The 27,632-nt window shown below is 37.9% G+C and overlaps 1 long non-coding RNA gene across 1 annotated transcript in view; it reads left to right on the top strand.

Moving 5' to 3' along the window:
* Window positions 1-217: 217 nt before the first annotated feature.
* Window positions 218-27,632, top strand: part of LOC134471730 (uncharacterized) — an 83,677-nt gene continuing 56,262 nt past the window's right edge. The window contains exon 1 of the long non-coding RNA XR_010041321.1: window positions 218-361. This is a non-coding gene — a long non-coding RNA (uncharacterized LOC134471730). The remainder of the gene's footprint in view (window positions 362-27,632) is intronic.

Genomic DNA, 27,632 nt, shown 5'->3' with positions numbered 1-27,632 from the left:
ACATCCTATAAATCAGATTTTCAAAAATACTTCATGTTATTTCTAAAATAATATGTAGAAAGCTCTTCCACCAAAGAATTGACAGCCCACTTGCAACGCACAAATTCTTGTATAAAGATTAAAGACCGAAATTAGAATAAGAAAACTTTAAACGTGATCAGTAGCCGAACATTAACACAGGTTGGCGAGGTAATCAAAAATCTCTCTCTGCCTGTGACAGACTGGCAGCTGGACCCTCTGGACATTTCTCTTTGGAGGGGGAGCAGCTCCTCTCTTTCTTCTGCCCTTTCCTCTCTGGCTCCAGCAGCACCTGGTCTTGTGAGGGGCACAGGCCACCCAGCATGCTTCAGAGGACCTTCTGGTGAGTTCCGGAAGCCTCCCAGGTAGCTTCCCAGGGGAACTACCAGGGTCCTTAGCAAGCCCTGCAGGGAGGCTGACAGCGGGCCCAGCAAGCATTTTCCCAGAAAATCCTGCAGCACCGCAGCTGCTTTCTGGGGTCTGGTGGGCTTCCCAGTGGGCATTTCCTGGACGGCTGAACCTGTCTTAGAATGGAGGCTGAGCCCATCCAGGCATAGGCGCTGAGTCTATCCAGGCGGAGGCATCCGGAGCACAGCCAGCTTCCTGCAAGCTTGGCTAACATCCCATTAGCAATTTTCACATTATTCTCCTGGTGGAGGTTTCTATCATCCAGAGAGCTAAACCCACTGTGCGCTTGCAAGACAGGCACTTATGTGGCTGAGCTAAATCCCCAGCCCTAATAACCCTTCTTTTTACCTCCTTTCTGCTCCTTTATGCTGACTTCTGTCATCAGACTAGATGCTGACAGTCTAAGAACTGCACATTTTAAAAAGACACTCCTTCCAATTTTGTACCAATAATTTCAATTTTGTATGTTATCCAGAAAAAAAATAAAAAGAAAATAATTTTATGATTCGAGTGCAACTGACATTCTAGGTGAGGAGTAATAGGTGAGGAGTAATACATAAAAACACAGTCCGTGTGTTTCGTGAGTGGAATTCATGGACGAACTGGGGTTTATTCAGACAATGCAACATTATTCAGCGACAAAGAGAGTAAGTTATCAGTGAAGTTTAGGGAATGCAGAGGGGGCATAGGCTGTGCACGCCCGGATGGTGGACACAGGTCATTGATACATTTGCAGAAACTCACAAAAGTACAACACGGTCAACACCGGTGTGAGCTACACTCCCTAGTAGTGACATCTGTGTTGGTTCAACAATTGCAGCAAATGTAATATGCTAAGGCAAGATGTTGAAATAAGCGAATATTAGGTGAGAGAGAATACAAGAATTTTCTCTGTTTTCTACTCAACTTTTCTGAAACTTAAAACTGTTAAAATGTTTAATAAAAAAGAAAAACACGGGAATTTAGCTCAGCAGCATAAGCATCTGCCTGGCAAGTGTGAGGTTGTGAGTTTGATCCCTGATACCAAAGAGAAAAAAGAAAAACATAAGTTCACACCTTCCTCACTAAGATAAATGCCCAAATATCAAAGCGAATATTAGACAAAACGGCAGTGTTATTTAAATAATTACCTAATGATGAAATAAGGGTTATATCAAGGGCAATCTAATCAACAGCAATCCTAAAAATGCAATGTAATTCACTACATTCCAAGGAAAAAGGAGTTGATCTTACTAACACATTCAGAAACGTGCCAGACGGAGTTGAGCGAAGTCGGTAGACTGATTCGTGCTTACTTTTGATGTGACTGTGATGAGTCTGGATGAATGGATATGAGAGCAGGCACCCACAAGATTTGCGCAGAACAGTGGCAGTGTTCGCGGGACACTCTGCTCACTGCTCATCTACCCTCACACCTGGACACTCTGGGTTTTCTCACTGCTTTTTACTTTCCAGAATATCACATCTATAATCATATAGTATATATGCTTACATTGACTTCTTTTTCTTGGTAATATGCATTTAGGTTTCCACTTAATTTATGGCTTAACAGCCCATTTCTTTCGGTTGCTGAACAACATTCCATTGTCTGGATACTCTCCGGTTTATTTTTCCATTTTCTTACTGACATACTCGCTTCCAACTGTTAGCAATTGCAAATAAAGCTGCTGTGAACTTCTTGTGTGGTCCTTTGGTCTTTTCTGAACACAAATTTTCAGCTTGTTTCCTTAAATGCCCAGGAGCATAAGCACTGGATCGTATGGTTAGGCTGTGTCTACTATGGTCAAAAACCACCTTCCAGATGAATGTATCATCTTTCTTTCCAACAGAGGAATCATCGAATTCCTGCTTTTCATTTTACTCATGTTTTCAAAATAAGAATACTAATTCGTGTTTATTCATTGGTATGAACTATTCTAGTGCCAATTATGTGATGTTTTGTCCATTTTAAGGTGTGCTTTGTGTTTTCATGTTTTGATGCTTTAAAAATTGGTACGTTTCATTTACTGCTGGCCAAACAGCAGTGACAATGTAATAGTTATTGCCTACACATCCTAACTGAAAGTTGCTAGACATGCTGGTGTCGTGGGAATAAGGGAGACCGTAAAAACTGAAATTATTTTAAGAATGTTGCACCACCAACAGCTTCATGAACTTTCATCTCTGGTAGGGTACAAGGACTGATGCCCGTGGCTTAGGTAGAGAATTTTATTTTGGCTCACATCTGCAGTCCATGATTGATTGACTGGCTCCAGGGCAGAAGGGCGGGGGAATGGAGAGCAGGGGACAAGGGTCTCTCATGCTGACCAGGAAGGAGGAAGGGAAGGAGGCCCCACCTCCAACAACCCAGCAAGCAGACCACAGCTCCCAGCACCAAGTGAGCTACGCCACACCCAGGGTTCAGTTCCCTCCTGAAAGTATCATCTACCAGAGGCTTTGAGCACAGTTCAGGGTCAAAGCACTACAGCTGAGAAAATCTAATGATAACTAAATTTTTTTAGTTTCTGAGTCTTTTTTCTATTTATTATTAGTCCTTAATAATTCCACAAAATATTGGGTTTGAAAGTTATATTCTGATCATAACCATTCCATTTGTTATCTTTCCTTACCTCTGTATCCACCACCCCTTAGTCTTTTTCTCCTGTCCAATAATAGTCTCTCTTCTACTTTCATGGCACCTTTTATAGATTCCACATGATGAGGACAATGAATATTTGTCACATTGATGTTGGATGTTGGTTTGTCATAGTTTTTAGTCTACTGAAGCATGATCCTTCAAAAACTAGTGTTATGGTTGATACACTGTCAACTTGAGAAGTTTAAAAGTAACTGAGAGACCTAGCAGGGAGCCAGGATCCTTACTTTGTAAATATCCTGATCCTGTGCAAAGGGAGGGCACAGAGATTTTGCCAGTGCTACACCCACCCTGGTGGGCACCGGGTGGGGGGCAGTGCACACCATAAGTGAGAAGAAAAGGCTTGTTTCCACCTTTTTTTCTCTGGCTGCGTTCTTGAAGTGTTGCCCCTGTGCCATGTCACTATACCTCGGAGCCTGCTGATTACGGACTGAAACCTCCACAAACAGAGAGCTAAGTAAACCTTTCCTTCCTTCATCTTGAGTGTTGGGTGTTTTGTCCCAGTAATGAGAGAAAAGTAACCAAGACAATAAATATCTTCAGGGATTTCATCACGATGAGAAGTTAAATTTTGTTGAAGGCTTTTTCTGCATCAACTGAGATGATCATGTGACTTTTATACTTGATTCTATTTATGTGGTATATTATGTTTATTTACTTGCATATGTTGAACAATACTTGCGTCCCTGGAATGAATTTTGTAGGTATTTTGTTAGAGATTTTGGTATCTGTATTCACTGAGGATATCTGCCTATAGTTTCCTTTTTTGTTGTTTGGTTCATGATTAATATATTTGTGTTCTTTCTAATCTTTTTGATGTAGAAGCCCATAGCTATAAAATTATTTACATTCATCTGATTCAAGGACATTTTTAATTTCTTCTCTGATTTTTTTCAACTGACTGCTCAAAAATAGATTGTTTCATCTCCCTGAGTTGGTATGGATTCTGTAGTTGCTCTTACTGTTGTTATCTAGTTTCAATGGAATTTGATCAGATAAGATGCAGGAAGTTGTTTCAGCTTTTTCCATATTTAGTACAACTTGTTTGTGGTCTAGAATATTACCTATTTGGGGGAAAGTCCATGGGCTGCTGAGGGTCTGCTCTGTAGTTCGGGAATGAAATGCTCTGCTGACATCTGGTTAAGTCCATTTGATCTATGGTGTAGTTTATCACTGATTCTTTTTGTTAATGTTTTTCCTGGCCTGATAGATTTGTCTACTACTATTCTCAGTCATGAAGTCACCCCATCCTTCTGTTTGTCCTGTGTATCTCTTTATAGTGTGTTTGTTTTCCTTACAGTTTGTTTGTTTCTCTCTTTATAGTCTGTTTTCTGAATTTGAGCATACTGATGTACCATGCATGTATATTGACAATTGTTATATCTACTTGGCGAATTATTCACTTTACCAATCTGTAGTGTCCTTCTTTGTCTTATCTGAGTGATTTTTATCTAGAAACTGGCTTTGTCAGATACAAGGGTAGCTACTCCTGCACGTTTTCAGATTCCATGTGCAAGGGACATTATTCTCCTTCCTTTAACTTTTGGTGTGTCTGTATCTTTGCTAGTGACACCTATATTTTAGAGGCAGCACAGAGCATCTTGTTGTAATCCCGTCTGCCAGTCTAGGTCTTCTCATTGGAGGACATTTACACTTGGAGTCTTTATAGAAATGTACTGCTAATTGCTATTGTTTTTTGTATTTCTAATATTTAACTCATTTGTGACTCAGTATAGTTCTTCTGTTTTTCCTCTTCCATATTTAGTATGCCTTTAAATGTCTTTGGCAATGATGGTTTAATGGTACAGACTATCTTTAGTTTATGCATATTTTGAAAGGTCTTTATGCATTTTGAAGGATAACTACTGGGTATAGCAATGAAAATTGGCAGTTATTTTTATTTCATACCTTGAAATACATCATTCCATGCCTTCATGGCCTTTGGGGCTTCTTCACAGAAATCTGCTGTCATGCTGATGAGTTTGTCTCTGTAAGTAACTTGGTGTTTGTCTCTTACAGTTTTCAATGTTTTTTCCTTGCTCTTTTCTTATGACATTTTAACCATAATATTATATGTGGGGGTTTCATCTTGATCATGCCTCTTTGGGGTCCTAAATGTCTCCTTTACTTTGATGTCTGTACATTTCCCAAGATTTGGGAAATTTTCTGTTATTATTAACTAAATATATTTTCATACCATTGATATGAAACTTGGTAGTGTCTTCAACACCAAAAGAGTTGTTCAGTTTGGTTTTTTGGCCAGTGTTCTTGGATATCATGTCTATAAATTTTTGGTTTTTTTCTTTACTAATATGACTATAACAATTTTTCAACCTTATCGTCAAACCTTGCCTTCAATTACTGATGAGTTGTGGACATCTGTAAGATTTCTGTTGCTTTGTTTTTTTTATGCTACTTGCATCCCTATATTGAGATTTGTACTTCTGTTCACATGGATATCACTTCTACTCTGGTTTGAGGGTTTCTTAGTGTCCAGCTGTGTTTCCAGGGTTTGATCTCTAGGAAAACACAAATATAGATACTTGGGAAAAATCTCCAAAGCAGCAACTATACTATCACTATCAACAGAAAATAACTCAGCAATAATAGTATAAATTAAGGGGTTAAAACTTAATAAAGTTAAACATAATAATATGAAATAGAGGAATTGCAAAAGAGAAAATGGAAGAAGTAAAATTTGTAAACATATAAAAGAAAGACGGGTAAAGAGAAAGAGAAAACAGTGAGATAAAAATCCAACTAAAGGAAAAAGTAAATAGATTTAGAGAAAAGTAACAGAAAACATAAACAAAGCAGAAAAAGGAAACAAAAAGAAAATAGATAACAAAGTCAAAAGTAATAAAAGGAAGAAACATAAAACAAAGACAAAGAGAAATGAATCCAACACTATCCTCTATGCTGAGGGCCAGTGGTGGGTAGTGTCAGAATTCAGCAGATACGGGAGAAGGACATTGAATCACAACAGGGTCCTCTGTTGTTTTCGCCTCCACTCATCCAGCCGCAGCTTCACAAGTGCTGATTTCCGCCTCTTCCTGCCCACGGTGGAGGAGAGAGGGGCAGCCCATGGTGTGTTGTCCATCTCATGTTTATGTTCCCTCTGGAGGCCATCAGTGTTTGCCTGTGTTTCCCTGGACTGCATGACCCATGTTATACCTAACCCACTGTGTGTCTTGTATCTCACCAAGGTCCTCCTTGCTTCAGAGGCCATTGTCTCTGTTCACTCAGAGAACTGGTGAAAATCCAAGAGGCACAGCCCGGATCATGGTGGCAGGCATTAAAGCAAACAGAACACTTATCCCTGTGCTGGAAGGAGCAGAAGGGAGCCGAACAGTGCACTTGTCTTGACCCAACACTTCCAGACATACTCTCAGCTCACACCTAAAGGACCTAACTTCTCACCACAGAGAGGGAGGAGGCTAGCACTGTGTCCTCTGCAGCCTGGGCTCCCTGCTGCTGGACCTTCTCAGGGTGGCTGTGACTAGCTCTCCCTGTCTCTGTGATTGTCTCGTGTGATCACCTCCCACCCATTTGCTGTGAAAGGATGACATCAGAGAACCTGAAGTGTATTTGTTCTGTGATTTCTGATTCCTATCGTAGCTAGGTTTTAAACAGTAAGCTCCCTATCAAAATGGCTCCAGATTATACCTCCTGTAGATATGGTAGCAGTGCAGTGGTATTTTTCTCAAAAGCCACCCTGCTATGTGGAAGAGTCATTTTTAGAGTAAAATCCCACACTGAATTTTACAATAGTAGGAGTTTTTTCCTCTAGAGCTAACACTAATGGTCCGTTGCTCTCCACTGGGGCTGCCCCCTCTCTCAGCTTACCTTGTGTTTATAGAATCAAGTTCCCCTCCTACTCCAGGAGCCACTGTTACTGTTTCTCTTTTCTCTACAATGCCTTTAATTTCGTCATGACTTTTTGCTTTCCTGCCAGTTTTTTGTTGATTCTCAGAACTCTTCTCTTGACTCTCTACATAGCTTTTTCCATTTGCCTGTGATTTGATGTCAGTTCTGCTCTGACATCTTAAATCTCTTCTTATTTTAAAAAAAAATTTTTTTCAATTCATGTAACTTTTAGGTGGGACATGGGTAGCCACGTTCTAATTATGGGAAATCACAGATGGAGCAATCCTCACCTAGGCTGAACCCCGGCATCCAGTCATTTCAGTATATGATTACATCAAGTTGATCTGTCCAGAGCTGCGTTAGCCACTATCTCAACTCCCAGATATATTATCAATTTAGAGGAAAAGAGGTTGATTTTGGCTGACAGTTTCAGTTGGTGTTCCTTAGGCTTAAATGACATGGACAGAGGAAAACTGCTCACATCATGGTGTCTAGGAAGCAGTGAAAGAAAAGAGAAGTCATGGGGTATGTGTGTGTGTGTGTGTGTGTGTGTGTGTGTGTGTGTGTGTGTGTGTTAATCCTTCCAGGACACTCCTCCAGTGACCTTTCTGCCCGGATTCTGTCTCCAACAGTAGCTCAGCTATATCCTACCCATAATCCCAAAAGCCCCACCAGTGAGGGCAAGAGGCCTTTGGGGGCCATTCTCCATTTGAATCACAAAGAAAGCAAAGGACAAATATCTTCTAGAGTAAACCAATATCATCTGTGATCTTTCTAATTCGGGGGAGGGGGGGTACCAGGAATTGAACTCATGACCTCATGCCTGCCAGGCAGGCATTGTGCTACTGAGGTAGATCCCTGGCTCTAATTTTTATATAGTCTCTAGAATACAACAGAGGTTTACTGCACCTGACAGCAGCAAGAATTAAATGATAGAAAAATTAAATGATAGAATTAGGTGATATAAATAATAAAGAAGGAGGTTAAAATAATGTAGTAAATATGTTCAAAAATATTGTAAAAGATGAAAACAATCACCTAAGAAAAGAACTGAATGTAAAATATATAACCAGGTAAAACCAGTAATATTACTAAGACTTTAATGGATGAAGTTAATAACTGATTAAGCACAGAAAAAACATATTACTGAGCTGTTTGTGGAGGAAATATGAAGTATTTAAACTGGTCTTTGGGTTTAACAGCAGGGAAGCAGGCCCATAGCAGTAATTACTGCATCCTGATCTTATCACTGTCTATGCCAGAGCTTGGCTTGTGGAATCCCCTGTCCCTAAGTGCAGTGCTCAGCCTCCTAGCTTTAATATTCCATACAGTTTTTCTCCTACTCCACAGGCTGGCAGGTCTGACTGTTCCATACCCTGTGCCTAGAGAAATGCAGAGAAACCGTGTACTGGAAGGCAAAAGAACAAGAGGTTCACCAGGGGCACCCAAGTAGCAGGAAATACCAAGAAGTTTATGCCAGATATATTTTTTGCTCTTTATTGCTACTTCATTAAAATGTACCGGGTCTACCCCAAGCCTTCTCTTTTAGTTTTCATTGTGTCTAGTATGAAAATGATGTCACTGAGTGAGGAGATATCCCCAAGTTTTACATTTGCTTTGAAGGAATGAACCCTTAGAGAAACCTCAATAGCTAGAAACCCCAGAGAAGCAGCTACCTAGAGCTCATCTGTAACCTATGACTCTCAGGAAAAAGAAAATCTTAACCTAAAATTATAATTGAAATATTAACTCTAGAATATACTTATGAAATAAGCAAGTGGTTCTCAACTAAGAGTAATCTAGGACCTTAAGGTGTTCTAGCAATGTCTGAAAATAGTTTTTTCATGACTGGGAGACTGCTACTGCCATCTAGTGGATGGAGGCCAATGGTACTGTTATAAATGCTGTGATGCAGACCACAGCTCCCACAACCAAAAAAATCACATATTAGCCCACCGAACACGCTTAAGCAAGGGTAAAAGAATTTAAATTATCCCATGCATATTATTGCACTATAGTAAATGAAATGGCAAAAGAAAGCACAGAAACTCTATAAAAATATGGAAATTATAGTAACACCCTACTGAACATGCAATGGATCACAGATGAAATTTAAAAAGAAATCAAACAGTATGTAAAACTAAAAAATAATGTCAATACAACATACTGAAAATATGGGTTGCGATATAGAAGTTATAAGGGAAAATTACTATCAGTGAATTCTGACATCAGGGAAAAGAATGAGCTCTAATACCCTATGGGGAACCTTAGACTTCTAGAGAAAAAAGAATAAATTCAAAATCTCATACAAATTAATAAATTATAAAAATCAGAGTAGACATTAATGCAACTGAGACAAAGAAAACAAGACAAGTATTCAATGAATTGAAGAGTTGGTTCTTTGGAAGATTAAGTAAAATTGACAAACCATTAGCCAACCTTGTTTCTGAAAGGAAAGAAAAGATTCAAATTCATGCAGTTCAGAATGGCAACAGCGAAGTCACAGTGGATCCTGTGGAAATCCAGATCATCGGTACCTGCTTTGAGAACGTTTAGTAAGGTGGAAAATGTAAAAAATGAACAGGTTCCTAGACACATATGAATTACCAAAGTTGAATCAAAAAGATAAAAAATTCTAACTAATGCAATATCAGCCAATGAAATTGACAATGTAATTAAAAACTTACAAAAAAAGAAAAGTTGAATTCCTAGTGGATTCACTGCTGAATTCTACAAGAAATTTAGAGATGAATGAATGCAACACATATGATCAAACTAATGAAACTGAAAGGAAACAAAGTCATTCCTGAAAGCAAATATTACCCTGGTACCAAAATCAGAGAAGGATCCAACCATAAAAGAGAACCAGAGGACAAACTCCCTAGTGCACATAGACACAAATATCCTCAATAAGATACTGACAAATAGAATGCAACATATAATCAAGAAGATTATTCACAATTACCAAGTAGGATTTATTCCATAGCTGTAGTGAGGTTTGACATGCAAATTAATAAGTCAAAGTAAAAGTCAAAGTCAAAGTAAAAAAATCACATGATCATCTCAATAGATGCAGAAAAAGTTTGACAAAGTTCAACAGTTATTCATGATAAAAATAAAACCCTACAGAACATTGGAATAATCTTTGTCTCAATATGATAGAAACCATCTATGACAAACCAACATCCAGCATCATGCTAAATGGTCAAAAACTGAAAACTTACACTCTAAAGTCAGGAACAAGACAAGGTTGTCCACTATCATCACTCCTGTTCAGTATAGTTCTGGAAATATTAGTAAGAGCAATTAGACAAGAGAAAGAAATAGAAGGAATAAAAATAGGCAAGGAAAGATTAAACTAGCAATATTTGCACATAACATGATACTTTATATACAAGACCCCAAAAGCTCCATTGAAAGATTTCTAGGTTTAATAACCAGATTAAGACACATTACTGGGTATGGAGCCAACACTCAAAACTCAATGGCACAAATAATAAACTCTGTACACAAATAATAAACTCACTGAAGGAGAAATTAGGAAACCCACACTTTCACAATAGCAATAAAAAAATGAAATACTTGGGAGTCAGTTTAACAAAGGAGTAAAAGATTTATACATTGAAAACTTCAGTACTCTGAAAAAAGGAGATTGAAGAGGATATAAGAAAGTGGAAACATACCCCTTGCTCTTGGGTAGGAAGAACCTACATAGATAATATGACCACACTCCCAAAATTGTTTTATAGATTTAATGCAATCCACTGAGAATACTGTCAGCATATTTCACAGAAACAGAATAAACATTCCTCAAACTCATTTTCAAATAGAAGAAATCTTGAATAGCAAAAGCAATTCTGGGCAACAAAGGCAGAGTTGAAATTATACTACAGAGGTCCTGTGATAAAATCAGCATGGTATGACAAAAAACAGTCTTGAGGATCAATGGAACAGATTAGAAGCTGCAAAAACAACTTCAAACACATTTGGTCATCTTATATTTGACAAAGAAACCAAGCAAATGTAGGGAAAGATAGAAAGCCTCTAACAAAATGGTGTTGAACAAGCTGGATTTCTACATGCCAAAGACTGAAACCAGACCCTTCTATCACCATGCACTAAACTAAAATCAAAATCTATCAGAAACATGAAATCTTCTGGAAGAGAAAATAGATATTTTCAACAAATGAACCAATAATAAAATGCTGGTGGGGCTTCGGGAAAAAAAAACTTTTCTACTGTTTATGGGAATGTATCCTAGTGCAAGTACTGTGGACATCAGTATGGAGATTCTTCAGAAACCTAGGACTACTGGTTCCTTTTGACCTCGCTATTTGTCCTCTAAGTATCTTCCCAAAAGAATTAAAAGCATCATACCAGAACAGTATATGTATATCCATGTTTATAGCAGCACAATTTGTAATAGCTGTATCTTGGAAAAAACCCAAATCCATCACAACCAATGAATGGTTAAAATGGTATGAATTTTGTGTAGAGTGAAGTACTACTCATCCATAAAAAAGGGTAAACTTGTGCCGTATATTGCTAAATGAATAGACTTCCAGATCATACTCTAAAGTGAGATAAATTTGACACATATGTGCAATTATTGTGATGTCTCTCTGGTGTAACAAACTGAAAGTGTAAAGAAGAACCAAAATGTATGATAGATACCGTGAAATAGGAGGTTATTGTTCAAAGGGAAGGGGTAGGGGAGAAATGGGAAAGGGACAAATGAGAAAGAAAAGGATAAAATGTAACCAAAGCTCCATAAATAAGGAGGAGAACAGGGGTTGAAGAGAGAGGAGGGGAATGAGAACAAAAGAGGAACTAAGGTTTATCATGTACAGGTACAAATTCCCTGTAATGCACAATATCATTATATCTAAAACTTAATGTTTTAGTTACTTTTCCCATTGCTGAGACAAAGTACTCAACATGAAAGTTAAAGCAGGGAAGGTTTATTTAGCTCATAGTTTGCGAAGGTTTCAATTCATAATTGGCTGGATCCAAGGCAGGGTGGTACATGGCAGAGGGGCACATTCACGGTGTCAGACAATAGCTAAAATAACAAGAGAAAAGATGGGGGAGACAGACAGAGAGCCAGAGATAGAGCGGAGATAGAGAGACAGAAAGACAGAGAGAGAGACAGAGAGAGCTCTTTCCGTCTCTTATATCATATTCAGGCTACCAACACTAGGACAGGTGTAGTACTCACACCCTTAAACCCAGCTTTGGATCATGACTCAATCACTAACTCTAGAATCCAGCCTCATGACTGCATGAGGCTTTGGAGAAACATCTAGATGCAAACCATAGCACTTAATTAAAAAAAAAAGGTTGGAACTTTTTGGCTTCTCCTCATCTTTGAGAATGGACATGGGCTAAATCAATCACTAGTAATTATCAGTCCTGCCTATATTACAAAACCTCTGTAACCCCCAAGGACAGAGGTTAGATTCGTCCACACTGGTGAGTGTGCAGAGATCTTCTTGTACACTTCACTAGGTGCCCTTTCTCTGGCTGCTCCTCTACATCCTTTGTTGTAATGTCCCACACAATAAATCCACAAACAAGTGTTTCTGCTTGTTGTGTGACATTCTAGGAAATGTTAACACCCAACAGGGGACCTTGGAACCTCTGTTTTATAGTCCCTTGAGTGAGAAATGCAAGTACCAGCATGTGTTTGTGACTGGTATCAGAAGTAGAGGGAAGTCTTATGGAACTGAGTCCTTCAGCTGTGGGGTCTGGTGCTACCCACCAGCAGATAGGGCAAGAATTGGATTAAATTGTAGGGTACCAGCTGGTGAATGAGGATTGCTCAGTGTTGCAAAACACCTGCAGACAGAGTTAAAAGAGAAATATCCAGTAGAGTATACAGAGAAGAGAAAATGTTTGATTTTTTCCTGTTGACAGAAAGGAACTATCAAGTTGACTAAACTGAGAAAGATGCGATTCCTGTTTAACCAAAGAGATCTAAGGGATCTGGTGGCAGTGTTTGCAGCATTGTCTGCTTGGTTTATAAGATATATTTTCTGGTCTGATATTTTTATTTTCTGCTAAATTGTGGTTAAAAAAAGAACAATACTCTCTATCAGAAAACGGGACATTCTTAGAGTGGTTGACTCTGATGCCTAGAAGGGATAGAGTCACATTGTTGGGAAAGTCTGTCTGCTATCCTGTTATGGAATTCTGCAAATTCCTAGCAGAGAAATAACCATGATTCTCTAAGTCAGTCCTAACACGTGTCCCATTGACCTTGCCATCCTCAAATATGTGTATCCATTTTAAAATCAACACCGTGGAATGTTGATAGATTTAAGTAGCTATTTAAACCTTCTAGATTTTTCCATAATTAATAATTAAAACATAAATTCATTCCCTTTCCCCAAACTTTCTTTCCAAATAGCAATAATAAGTTCCCCCTCTGTGACAATTTTAAATATTTCTTTCACTTATACACTCTCCAGGAAAGTCATTTTGGGGATTTTTTTTATTATCATGTTAAGAATAATCTCTAATATGTATTTAGCCTTCCCAGAGAATTACCAGTTGATGAACCTTGAAGCTTTAGATAGAGGGAGATTCTGAAGTGATTCTATTAACCTTAAAAACATTATTGAATAGATATTATCAAAGGGCTGGATTCAGTGGACATTCCCTTGTCCTTTCTTCTGTCTGTTGGATGTCTTCTCCAAAGAATCCTTGATGACAGCATCAAGCACTAAGGTGCCGACTCCTTCTGAACCAGGGGGAAATGCAAGCACAGTAGAATCCTTTCATTTCTCTCATATAAAGCAAGACCGTGAGTAAGGCTAAGGAGTGAAAAGAGGGAGGTCACACTCCACGGTGTCTTGTTCCATTGTTTGGGACCCTTTAAGCTGCACTGCTTTGTGTCTGTGCCATTTTTGTTTCAAACTCTAAGGGACTTTTCAAATGTGCGGAAACATGAGATAGAATTGGAAAAATTGCCTTTGGGGAAGATACGCAGATATGGAAGCACCATTATGATTCAGGAAATGGGTGCTGTTTGTGGGACTCATGAATTTCTTGTCATTTTATGTTTGCTTTCAAAAGCAAATAGTATGAACTCTTCTTTTTTTCTACTAAATTTTCCTACAAAAACATAAATTGCACAGAAAGTAGGCAAAAATACCGCATGATTCTTCATTCTTCTCTATTTCTTAGGATCCCCCAACCAATAGTATCTGTAATATATTAATAGGAATGTTAACTGCTGTCTTGCATGCTGCAAGGAAAAAAATAGAATGCTTCAGGCAGGGATGTTTTTGCTTACATTTGTATTTTCAAGGCAATTCGTGCATTTATTTTAATAAAACCCTTTATCTTCATTCAGATTATAACTTCTGTGGTACTTTTAATTTTTAATCTACTATGATGAAAAATTACAAATTTTGAAAAACATGAGACTAATTTTATTTATTACTTTACTTAGTCATGTGAGCAAGTTGGTTGGGGAAAGAGAACAATAGAAAATATTTTTTAAATTTTCATTTATCTAATGTTGTAGAACTGTTGTCATGAACAAAATGTAATGTCCACTATTTTAGATAGGAGAATCCTCAGAAGTACTTTAGATAGAAGCCCTGATATTTTTCTTCATTTAGTATTTCCCTGAGCAAGCTTATGCTCTGATAATCACTATACTTCATTGGGCCCAATGTTAATCTCTTTACCTTTAAATGTTCTGGTCTAATTTTAGCACCTGGAACTTATTTCTTTAATTTGTCTTCCTATTAGGGAGAATTTTTTCTTTTTTTTCCTAGTGGACATTATTAAGTAACTAAAATTATTTATGGTATAGAAAGCATAAAGAACATATGCAAATAAATCATAGTAAGCATAAATGCAGTCAAGTTCTTTATTCATTCATTTAAGTAACAATATCTCATCGTTTTGGCCACTCTGGCCTCAAAGTTGCAATTCTGCTTCTTGTGACCAAGTAGCTGAGGTATTGGTGTGGGCCACCACGCCCAGTCCTGTCAAGTTCTGCATATACTCTAACCTTCTTATTAAGTTTCCCCCATTCCTATACTTCACCTCCCTAAGGAATTTAACAAGCACATTATTATTTTTGAATTCTTATCGACTGTTTTGTCATTCAAAGGCTAAATTCTAATCTCTCCACCCCTTTTAGCCCACAGTTAAGGCAAGGAGCGTGAAGACCTGCGTTTTCATTTACACATGCTTCTGCCTCCTGTCTCTGGAAGGCCACCAGTCCCTTCAGTGCCAGTGAAAGAAATTCTCACCACACTCTGACCCCTATTAAGTGCTGAGCCTTCAGCAGTAATCAGGACCTGGGCTTCACACCGCACTTACTCACATGGGGCCGATATCCTAGTGTCAGATGGACAAACTAAAACAAATAAATGGCTAATTAACAAGAGCAATCCAAAAGACAACCAGGGTGATAGGTGGGGTTTACCAGTGTCCAGTGAAACAATGCTTCAGGGAATATTTTCTAAGAAGGCTGAATGTAGGTCACTGTGGGAAGAGGGAAGAGGAATCAGCTGTGAGATGACCACAGACCAATACATCTAATTAGAGACAACAGCAACTTAGAAAGAATAAGGGAACATGATGACCTCAGAGTGTTCAAGAGCAGAAAAGAGACCAAGGTGGCACTATATGGTGAATACCAAGATATCCCTATGACGGAAGTGAGCTGGGTCTGATCCAGGTGCGGTAAGTTCCAGGAAAGGGTTAAGACTTCGTTCTCATTGCCAACAGAAGCTCTGGGCAGGAGAGAGAGACCAATGACTTGACTCCATCATATAACTGATATACATTACTCTCAGTCTGTTTCTATTCCACTCAACAGTTTGTACTGATCAGAACACAGCAAATTTTCCACAGTGAACATGCATTAGTTTATCATTTTTACTAAAAGGAAAGCAGCCTTCAGAAAGGCATAGATAATTGGCTGTGAAGACAATGGAAGCTAAAGCAGTAGCCTGGACCATCTTGCCGCGCTTCAGAGTAAGAAGTCCCAGGGATGACAGTCCTGTCAGCGGGTATCAGTTAGAATAAGAAAGGCCTAATTTTCTAGTCATATTTCGATTCTTAGAAATAAGCAGTTTTTGAAGAATATGCATCATCAGGTAGATTTACTTACCCCACCTGTTTCCTCCAGAGTAGACACAGGGATTTTCTGACTGTCCTCACATGCACAGGATGCTCAGGTCTGACTGCCATGTGTTCTTCTTCCTAGAGAGCACCTTTGTTAGCTGTTGTGAGCTGAGAGCAGATGGACCACACATGTGGTTAGGGAACCCAGCACATGTGGTTAGAATACCCAGCACATGGGGTTAGGGCATTCAGCACATGTGGTTAGAGTACCCAGCACATGTGGTTAGGGCACTCAGCACATGTGGTTAGGGCACTCAGCACATGTGGTTAGAGTACCCAGCACATGGGGTTAGGGTACTCAGCACATGTGGTTAGCGCATTCAGCACATGTGGTTAGGGCACTCAGCACATGTGGTTAGAGTATCCAGCACATGGGGTTAGGGCACTCAGCACATGTGGTTAGAGTACCCAGCACATGTGGTAACCCATGAGCAGTAGCACCCAGCGTACCTTCACAGGCTGCCTGTCATTCTGCAAACGTTACTCCTCACTTCCTTGGGGAGCCAGTTCAGGAAAAGTTTACCTTGGGGAGCCAGTTCAGGAAAAGGTCACCCGTACAAGCCCAAATAATGCCCACTTGGTCAGTGTTATTTGTCTCTTTGTGACTTCTGTCTTGGGTGAAAGAACCCAGGACTAACTGAACAGGATTGAGTGAACAGCTGTGAAAGCAACTAACATGAGAGAACTGCAAAATAGCTAAACTTTGAAAACTAAAATAGTAAAAGTAAAGTAACACATTGTTGGAGACCACTACAAAGCAGCTCTGAGCAGGATTAAAATTAACTAATTGGCTTTCTACGTTCATCTGTGAGTCTGTCCAAGGCCCAGGCCCATTGCCTGGAGATGAGAGCTGATTCATAGTAAGTGAACCTCTAAGAGTCACTGGTCCTGGCTGAGACCTGTAGTGGCTGTGAGGCCAGAGATACCTCAAAGGGCAGGATAAGGCCACAGCTGCAGACACCTTGGCTCCAACACTAATTAAGTAAATAGAGACTGAAGCTGTAGGAATCTCACTCCTGCAGTCACACTCCTCCCATAAATGTCATCATGGAGATAAGACAGTTCTCCTAAATTGGCATAGTTTACTAGTTGGAGAAGTCTTTGAAGTGATTCCCAAGGTCCTGCTCATTTCCCATGCTTTCCTCAGTCTCCCTGCCCTTTGTTTTGGACCTAATAAAAATGGCAGTCCAGAGAAGTCTTTGTCTTAGTCCTCAGAGTTTCAGGCTCAGCTAAAGGGTTTTGACCCTCCTGGAGCCCTGGAATCACACCACTTGTCTCATTTTATTTAAGCCTTCACTGTACACTTGTTTGGGAGATTGGGGATCTAGATCAGGACCCTGATAAACATCTGATAAAACATTATAATTTTAAAATGTATATAGTGATAATTCATAGATGGGGGAGGGAGAGTAAGAAGGAGGAGAAAGAAATAAAGAAAAAATTCTTTTTGAACAATACCAAATGAGTGTAGAAACACCTGACACCCTACTTGCACAATAGTCCCCTTGGAGCAGATAATTCATTTCAAGATCTTCAGTGAATGATTGAAACTTCGAAGTACTGAGTCCCGTATACTTTTTCCCCGTATACTTTTCCCCCAGTATTATATATAGTATATAATACTGTTATATACTATACATGTATAACAATGATAAAGTTTACTTACAAAACAAACATAGTAGGAATTTCACAACAATAACCGAGGACAAAAGCAAAACAATTATAACAATAACTGCAATGATCTATGTTTCCCACTAAAGCTAACATACTTTCATTTTTTTCACCTAAAGGAAGCACTTGTAATGTCTTTGTCATATCTGAACTGTGCTGTGATTCATGGGCCAATATGAGGCAAAATAAGGAGTACTCATTCAGGAGCACTGTGATGACATTGCAGTCAATCCAATACCTGGTACGTCTACAAACAGCAACACTCTATACAATGTGGATACACTGGAAAATGGGTGATTTATGTCATAGCTAGTAGGGGTACAATTTAAACTCAGGGACATACACAAATTAAAATATCTGACTTTTATTTAGGGAATTCTCCATTTAATATTTCGAGACTGCACATGAGACAAGTACAGTAAAAGAAAGCAGAATGACAGATGGTGGTAACTGTAATACGAATAGGAATTCACATAATGTCAAAAATGTCATTTTACAGATTACTTATGAGTTGCAAAGAGAAAACATACCAAATGTAGGATATAACGTAGGAGGTGACTTTACTAAGGGCTCACAGTCAGCGTGGGAAAACAAGCTAACCTGACATTGTTTTTCAAATTGTGAGTTTCGGTAGTGCATGTTTGCAGGACATGATGGTTACATTCATCCTGAGGAGGTGGTACACGTATGGCAGGCATATGAATACTTTTCATTTCTTCCTTACGTTTCTTCCTTTTCCTCCCTCCATCCTGTGGTCCCTTCCTTTCCACAAAAGGTGTAGCTCCCTATTTCCTGCCACCTATCTTTTATTTTGCTTTTTAATCATTTATGCTTTGGGCTTCTCATATAAGAAAGACCTTGTGATATTTCAGCTTATTTGTCTGATTTATTTCATATAACATTTGTTCTCAGGGTGCATCCATTTTCCTACAAATGCCTCACATTTTTCCTTCGTTCTAAAAAGTAGTTCTACTGTTATAAATACTGAATTTTCTTCATTCACTTATCTGTTGAAAGACACTCAGGCCACTTTCAAAATTTAGCTATTATGACGTGAGTATGCATGTGCCATTATAATAGGAAATCTTCAACTCTTTCAGCAAGATACCCAGAAAACAAAAGCCTGGGTCAACTGGAATTTCTAATTTTAGTTTCGTGAAGAACCTCCACACTAATTTCTATAGTGGTTGTACTAGTTTAGATTCCCACCAGCTATGTAGAAGCTTTCCTTTTTACCCACAACCTTGTGAATATTTGTTTTCACTTGACATCTTGATGATATCTATTCTTTCCAGAATAAAATGGAATCTCCTTGTTGTTTTAATATGTATTTCTCTAATGGCCAGAGATGTTAAATACTATTCATAAAGTTACTAGCCATTTGTACTTCTAAAAAGCAGCTGTACAACTCAGTTGTACATTTTCTCTGAGGCAGCTGGCTTTGAACTTGTAGCAATATCCCTGCCTCAGGTTCCCAAGTGCTGGAGTTCCAAGTGTGTGCTCCCATGCTCAGCAACTGCACTTTCATTTTTTGATGAGGTTTTTTTGTTTTGTTTTGTTTTGGAAGGTGTCTCACTTCTTTGAGTTCTTTATATACTTTAGACATTAGTCCTCTGTCTGAGGAAAAGCTTCCAAAATTACCGCCCTATTCCGTTGGTTCTGTCTTCACTCTCTGATATAATCCCATATATTATGTCCCATATATTATGATTCTTGATGTCATTTCTTATGTTATTGAGGTCCTGTTCTGGAAGTCCTTGTCTAGGCCCATGTCTTCAAGAATTTTAATAATTTTATCTCCCATCAGACTCAGTGTTTCTGTTTTAACATTGAGATCTTCAATCAATTTTGATTTTAGTTTAGTACATGGGAGAGATATGAGTCTGGGTTCAATCTTGCACAGATAGTGAGCTTTCTCAACACTATTTGTTAAAAGAGACTATTTTTCCTCCAGCATTTGCTTTTGGTCCCTCTGTCAATGATCAGATGACTTGTGTGCATCTGAAGTTGTTTGTACATCCTCTGTTTTTTTCCATTGACTGTTTCTCTGACAGTACCATACCATTTTTATCACTGTGGCTTTGTAATGTAACTTGAAACCCAGGATTGTAATGTTCCCTGTTTGCTTTTGGTAATAGGCTTGCTTTTGCTATTTTAAGTCTCTTCCAGGTCCATATGAATTTTATGATTGTTCTCTGTATTTCTCTGAGGAATGCTGTTGGTATTTTAATTGGAATTGCACTAAATATATATCAGTTTTGGAATTATGGCCATTTTGACAGTATTGGTTCTTATTATCCATGAACATGGACTATGTTTCCCTTTCCTTATGTCCTCTCTGTTCTTCCTTTTCAGAGCACTATAGTTTTCATTGTGAAGTTTTTTCAGTTCATTTGTTAGTTTAATTCCTGAGTATCTGCTTTTTCTTGAAGGTACCGTCAAGTCAATGGCATATTTACCTAACTTTGTTCTTGAAAAGTTCATTATTATTGTATACAAATGCTATTAAATTTCCATGTTAGTTTTTGTATCCCACTACCATACTGAAATTGGTTCTTTCTAGGAATCTTTGTTGAATTTTTTGGGTCTTCCATGTAAAGGATCATGTTGTCTGTGAATAAATATATGCAAATAAATTTTATTTCTTTCTTTTGACTGATTGCTCTGGTCAAAATTTCAAGTACTATATTGAACAGGCATGATTACTGGGGAATCCTTGTTTTGTTCCTGATTTTAAAGGAAAAACTTTAAGAACTAGCTCATTTACCATGATGATGACAATAGACTTCTGATATGTGACTTTTATCAGATGGAAGTCGAATCCTCTCTACCTTTTCCTGAAGGCTTTTATCATGAATGGAGGCTGGTTTTTCTGCACCAGAAAAAGACAAGGTCTCACTGTGTAGTTCAGGCTGGCCTTGAACTCATATGATTACCCTTGATTGGCTGACTATTCATGATGTCTTAAAATGACCATGTGGTTTTTAATTTTGTTTCTGTCCAAGTGATGTATGACATTTATTGATTTGTGTATATTAAGCCATTCTTGCATCCCTAGGATAAAGCTTAGTTGGTCATGGTATATAATCATTTAATAATTTGTTGGATCCTATTTGGCAATGTTTTGTTGAGCATTTTTAATATCTGTGTTCACTAAAGAAACCTAGTTTTATTTATAGTTGAGTCTTCTTTGGATTTTGGAATCAAAGTAATGTAAGCTTTCAGAAATGAAATAGGTATTACTCTCTTTTTTTTGTATTGGGATCAAACTCAGGACCTTGTGCTTGCCAGGCAGGCTCTTACATCACTGAGCTAAATCCCTGGCCCCCTTAGGTAGTATGCTTTCACTTTCAATTCATGAAACACTTTGAGGAGTATTTGAGTCATGTCTTTTTTGAAGTTCTTTTAAAATTCAGTGGTGAATCCATAATCTCTTGATCTGTTCTGAGTTGGAAGGTTTTTTAAAAATTACTACCTCAATTTCATTGCCTATTATTGGATCATTAGAGGTTTCTACATTTACTGGTTCAATTTTGGCAATTCATACATATCTAGGAATCTATCATTTTCTTCTGGTTTTTCCTCTTTATTAAGTATGGATCTTAAAAGTAACTAGTAGTAATCGTGTGGACTTGGCATGTCTTTTGTGATTTCATTGTTTTTCATTTTTAATAACACTGTTATGAATCTTTTTTCTTGATAAGGCTAACGATATTTTGTTTATTATTTTAAAAAACACCTTTTTGATTCATTGATTCTTTGTTTTTTATTCTCAATTTCCTTAAATTTTTTCTTATTATTATAATTTTCTTCCTTCTCCTAGTTTTTGGTTTGGATTATTCATTATTTTCTAGGGCCATGAAGATCATGATTAGGTTATTTGTGCAGATGGAACAAGCTGTTGATATCTATTAAGTCCATTTGTTTAAAGTTGTGGTTTAACTCTGATATTTCTTTGCTGGTATTTTATCAAATGATCTGTCTTTTTTATAGTACAGTATAAAAATATCCCATTAGAATTGTGTGATGTTTCATGTGCAGTAGAGTTTGTTTTATTAAAGTGGTGCATTGGCTTTCAGTGTGCATTTATATATAGTTTTTACTTCTCTATGTGTCTCAATTCCAGGTCTTAAAGAAGTTGTATTTTACTGCTGGTCTTTACTCCATCATTTTTATCTCCAAACCTGATATCTTGTATCTCTGGATGTGAGTGTTAGAAGGTAAATGATAATTTTTAAAAAGAGATCAAATATATACATTTACATACAAATAATTTCATGTAATATCTATATTATTTAATACATATAGTAGGTATAACAAATGTTTTAAAAGTTTTAGCTCATTCATTAATCACTGAGAAAACCAGGAGATTCTCTAGCTAGTTAAAAAGGAGAATCCAAGAAACAGATATTTTCACAAATAAGAATGAATGAAATGAAAGTGCAAATGGAAGCTAATTGGTTTTTCACTGGAGAGATGAAAGGAGGGAAGAAGGGAATCATTTGAACTTCTATGGCTCAGGGCATTTTATCTATCTGTAAATAAGACTTAGGTTACATTTCTATCAACTATAGTGTTGTAGCATAGTTTCTATTGAATCAGAGTCTGACTATCCAAAGAGGATTCTCTTTTAGACAATATAAGGTTTTCCACTGAAGCACAGATCTTGAGATGCAATATGAAATAATATTAATTGTGGAATATTGCTATCAAAAATATATCTTCTCAACTCAATCAGGTTAAATTATAATATAACAAAATTCTATAACATATTTAGCTTGGAGAGTCTGTAGAAATTTGACATTATAAAAAATTGTAAAAATAGGAAGAAGCCACGCATGGTGGTGCATGCTTGTAATCCTGGCACTCTGAGACAGAAAGTTTTTAAATTCAAGCACAGCCCATGTAATTTAGTGAAGTCCTACCTCAAAAGAAAAAGAAAAAGAGTGACAATGTTCTTGATTATACTTAAAAAGGTTCACAGTTAATAAATATGGTGGTTAAGCCTTAACCAGGTGCCAGATATAACGAAAGCAAAAAAGATATTTGAGGGCCCTGACCATGCACGGGTTGAATTGCAGTACACAGGGAAGCCTTAGAACTTTGCTCCCAGGCAGGAAGACCATGCCCTGCATGTAAATCACCAGAGAGTCCCCACGGGCCCAACTGGCCCACATCCAGAGAGCTCCAAGTGGCAAGGAGTTGTCAGCAGTCTGCTCTGGGAGCCAAAAGTGGGCCAGGTGATTCCTAGTGCAGAGGAAACTTTGAAACATTGGTCAAAACCGAGAAATAGGCACGACTCCAGCCAGCACTGAGGAATGCCAGGTTGCTCTGTGACCTTGGCCAGTACCACCACACGCTCCCTGTGTGACTCCCACAGTACTGGGGAACACATGTTGCCCTCGGACCTTGGGCCACACAGCTACCCACTTCCTGTGCAACTCCAGTTAGCACTGAGGAATGCCACGCTGCCCTGGAACAGTGGCCCTCACCCAGCAGACGTCCAGACCCAGGATATCTGCTGGCCCCTCAGGGACACTCCCTACCTCCTGGACCTAATACTGCTATTGATCTTCAGCTCCCACCCTTTCTCCCAGAACCTTGGGGTACAGCAGATTAACTATGCTAGCCTAAACAGAGGATCTCAGCAGGTTCCAGTCAGTGTGGTGAGTATGCCCTTAAAATAGGGGTGTACAGTGGGTAAAGAGGGCCAGTAGTAAACCTCTCTCCAACTCTAAGACCTTGGTAACTCTGACAAGAATATGGGTGACATCAGGCAGGTTGAGGAGTGTACTATTAAGGACTCTCCCAATTTGGAGACAATCAAAAGGGCTTATGAGACATACAGGCACACCATAGGGACACAATAGGGCCTCAGCTGACACAAACAGTATAGACAGGGAGATTTGGTGACCTAGGATAACCTGAAGATAAAGTAATAGCAGGAACTAAAAGTTGACCTACATAAATACTACTAGGCTTGTCAGTTCAGGAAGAATATAGGACTCATTCAATAGGCCCTGCAGTAGGAAGTCAGGTGATTGGCCCATTTGTTCATTGAGGGACCCAGCAATTGGACAAACATCAACCTTACATTAGGACCCCAAGATACACGCTACCAACAGTTGACACCAGTGGGATTGAAGGACCAAATATTAACTCAAAAGGGGAAAATGACAAAATGATAAAACAAAATGCAATTTCAAACATCTAGCCCAGGAGCCATGTGTATGGAAGAAAATATATGCCACATACCTGAAAAACCTGAAATAATAGTAACTGAAATAAAGAAGCAACTCTGGGAAGCCTTAAAGGAAATCAAACTAGAAATAATCTCTCAGGTAAAAGAAGAAATGATAAAAGAAATGAAGGAGATGCTGAACATATCTAAAGAAGACATAGTTAAAAAACTTGAGGAGATAAACAAAAAGATAGAATCCCTGGATGAACAATATAAGAAACAAACAGAATATATAAAGCAGATGCAAAGCGATATACAGGAAATCAAGAACTCCATCGAAAGTTGTAAAAACCACCTCAGTGAATGTGAAAATAGAATTTCAGACCTTGAAGACAAGATTGCATCCAGTGAACAGGAAAGGAAAGATCTTTTAAAAATAACAAGAAATCAGGAAATAACAATTCAACACCTGCAAGATGATGCAAAAAGGAACAACATAAGGTTAATAGGGATAAATGAAAAAGAAGGGAACAACATAAAGGATGTCAAGAGGATATTTAGAGAAGTAATAGCTGAAAATTTCTCAAACATGAGACTGCAAAACGATATCAAGATCAGTGAAGCATATAGAACTCCAAATAGCCATAACCAAAATAAAACTACACCCAGACACATAGTAATGACCATCCCAGAAATTGAACAAAAGAATAGAATATTAAAAGCTGTAAGAGAGAAAAGACAGATCACCTATAAAGGAAAACCTATCAGAATCACAGCAGACTTCTCAGCACAAACAATAAAGTCAAGAAGAGCATGGAGTGAAGTATTTCAGATCCTAAAGGAAAAATGATTTCCAACCTAGGCTGATGTATCCTGCAAAACTGTCCTTCAAAATCGATGGAGAAATAAGATACTTCCATGACAAAGAACAGCTGAAAAACTACATGATCACCAAGCCAACCCTGAAAAGAATACTGAAAGACAGCCTAGATGCATTTAGGAAAAAAATATTAAACAAAGCAGACTATTAAACAGAACTGAAAGACAAAGATGCAACAGCAGAAAGATAACATGTCAACAATAAACCAATATATAACAGTTATAACCATTAATGTAAATGGTCTCAATGCACCAATTAAAAGAAACAGACTGGCAGAATGGATCAAGAAACAAAATCCAACCATAGGCTGTCTGCAAGATACCCATCTAACCCAAAAGGATACCAACAGACTGAAAGTCAAAGGATGGAAAACAATACTTCATGCAACAGGAACCCCCCAAAAAGGTGGGGGTGGCTATTCTGTTTGCAGACAATGTGAACTTCAAGCCAATAATGATCAGAAGGAACAAAGAAGGTCACTACATACTGGTTAGGGGAAAACTCCACGAGGAAGAGATAATTATCTTAAATATATACGCACCAAATTCCAGAGCACCCAGTTATATAAAACAAGTACTAACAGAAATGAAAAACCAAATCAGCAGTAACACAATTCTGACAGGAGATCTTAACACACCATTGACACCAATGAACAGATCAACCAGACAGAAAATCAGCGAAGAAATAACAGAACTGAATCGCACCTGTGAACAAATGGAGTTAATAGACATATACAGAATACTCCACCCAACAACAGAATACACATTCTTCTCAGCAGTACAGGGGTCATTTTCTAAAATAGACCATATATTAATTCACAAAAAATATCTAAATAAATGCAAAAGGGTTGAAATCATCCCTTGCACAGCATTGGACCATAGTGCAATGAAATTAGAAATTAATGATAAAAGATACTACAAAATTCCTACAAACACATGGAAACTGAATAACACACTCTTGAGTAATCAGTGGGTCACAGAGAAAATCAAAGAACACACTCTTGAGTAATCAGTGGGTCACAGAGAAAATCAAAGAACACACTCTTGAGTAATCAGTGGGTCACAGAGAAAATCAAAAATCAAAACACTATCTACAAGAAAATGAAACACAAATACAACTTACCGGAATCTGTGGGATGCAATCAAAGCTGTCCTCAGAGGAAAATTTATAGCACTGAGCTCACACATCAGGAAAACAGAATGAATACAAATAAATAACCTGATGTTACACCTCAAACATCTAGAAAAAGAAGAGAAAGTCAAGCCCAAAGCCAAAAGAAGAGAAGAAATAATAAAAATCAGAGCAGAAATCAATGCAATAGAGACAAAAAAAAAATCCAAAAAATAAATGAATCAAAGAGTTGGTTCTTTGAAAGAATAAATAAAATTGATAAGCCCCTAGTCAACCTTATTTAAAAAAGGGATGAAAAAGCTCAAATTCATGCAATAAGGAATGAAAGAGGAGAAAGCACTATAGACCGTATAGAAATACAGACAATCATCAACACCTATTTCGAAAACCTCTACTCTCAAAGGTTTGATAACACAGAGGAAATGGACAGATTCCTAGAAGCATACAAAGTACCAAAGCTATGTCATAAAGATGTAAAACTACTGAATAACCCAATTTCTATTAATGAAATAAAAAACGTAATTAAATCCTTACCCACAAAGAAGAGTCCAGGCCCAGACAGATTCACTGCAGAATTCTACAAGAAATACAAAGAAGACCTAATGCCAACACTCCTCAAACTCTTCAATGAAATTGAAAGAAAAGCAATCCTTCCTAAGTCATTCCTGGAAGCAAATATTACTCTACTACCAAAACCTGAGAAAGACCCAACTAAAAAAGAGAACTACAGACCAATCTCCCTAATGAACACAGATGCAAAAACCCTCAATTAAATATTGGCAAATAGGATTCAGCAAATCATCAAGAAGATCATACACCGTGACCAAGTGGGATTCATCCCAGGCATGCAGGAATGGTTCGACATATGTAAATCAGTAAGTGTAACCTACCATATCAATAAAACCACATCAAAAAGTAAGAATCACATCATCATTTCTATAGATGCCGAAAAAGCTTTTGATAAGGTCCAACATTCATTCATGATAAGAACCCTGCAGAAAATGGGAATAGATGGTCTTTACCTCAATATAATAAAGGCCATCTATGACAAACCAACAGCCAATATCATACTAAATGGCCAAAAATTGAAGGCCTTTACTTTAAAATCAGGCACAAGACAAGGATGTCCCTTATCACTGCTCCTATTTAATATAGTACTGCAAATAGTAGCCAGAGCAATTAGACGAGAGAGAGAAATAAAAGGCATAAAGATAGGAAAAGAAGAAGTTAAGCTATCATTATTTGCAGATGACATGATACTCTATATAGAAGATCCCCAAAACTCCATTGAAAAACTTCTAGATATAATAAATAAATTTAGTAATGTAGCTGGCTATAAAATCAATACTCAAAAATCAATAGCATTCCTATACACTAGCAACAAAGTCACAAAAAGAGAAATAAGAGAAGCCACACTCCTCACACTAGCAACCCAAAAAATGAAATATCTAGGAATTACTCTCATGAAAGAAGTGAAAGACCTGTACAGGGAAAATTATATTACACTGAAGAATGAAACTGAAGATGATCTCAGAAAATGGAAAAACATCCCTTGCTCATGGATAGGGAGAATAAATATTGAGAAAATGGCCATTCTCCCAAAACTTTTATACAGATTCAATGCAATCCTGATAAAAATACCACCAACATACCTCATAGAACTTGAGAAATCACTCCTAAAATTCATCTGG

Source organism: Cavia porcellus, unplaced genomic scaffold, assembly GCF_034190915.1.
Source record: "Cavia porcellus strain 051 isolate PalLab524CR breed Dunkin Hartley unplaced genomic scaffold, mCavPor4.1 scaffold_19, whole genome shotgun sequence".
In the NCBI taxonomy this organism is placed as follows: domain Eukaryota; kingdom Metazoa; phylum Chordata; class Mammalia; order Rodentia; family Caviidae; genus Cavia; species Cavia porcellus.
Note: the sequence above shows the minus strand (reverse complement) of the source record. Positions and strands in the feature narration are given on the sequence as shown.